The sequence below is a fragment of the Sinocyclocheilus rhinocerous genome, unplaced genomic scaffold (assembly GCF_001515625.1).
Source record: "Sinocyclocheilus rhinocerous isolate Xijiao unplaced genomic scaffold, SAMN03320098_v1.1 scaffold368, whole genome shotgun sequence".
Classification (NCBI taxonomy): domain Eukaryota; kingdom Metazoa; phylum Chordata; class Actinopteri; order Cypriniformes; family Cyprinidae; genus Sinocyclocheilus; species Sinocyclocheilus rhinocerous.
The window spans coordinates 259,411-259,771 of NW_015664681.1; the positions used below are offsets into that span (position 1 = coordinate 259,411).

The following is a 361-nucleotide window of genomic DNA, read 5'->3' on the forward strand; positions in this document are numbered from 1 at the left end:
AAAAAAATTTAATTTACACAAAAGTCCATAAAATGCGATGCACAAATTCGAACATCTGGGTTGTGCCGTTCTGTTGTAAATAAATCTTAACCAATGATTCCTAATTGCATCTACTTCCGGAAGGCCAAAAAGTGCTTTTGCATTGAAATACACAGCATCTCCCTGACATGGCTGCTTCAACACTACTGCTGTTAAATCGCATCATATGACACATTTAAGGAACAATCTTTTTACCATCCGATTACACAAATAACATGCATCAGGCACCAGCAACAGGCACCCATACAGAAGTTGCAATAATCATTTCCGTATAACAGCCTAATGTTAAAATGTACCTGAAAAAAAAAAAAAAAAAAAAAAA

At 34.9% G+C, this 361-nt stretch overlaps 1 protein-coding gene across 1 annotated transcript in view; it reads right to left on the reverse strand.

The window, feature by feature from the left end:
- cpeb1b (cytoplasmic polyadenylation element binding protein 1b) overlaps positions 1 to 361 on the reverse strand; it is a 10,176-nt gene that overhangs the window by 4,414 nt on the left and 5,401 nt on the right. The window lies entirely within an intron of this gene.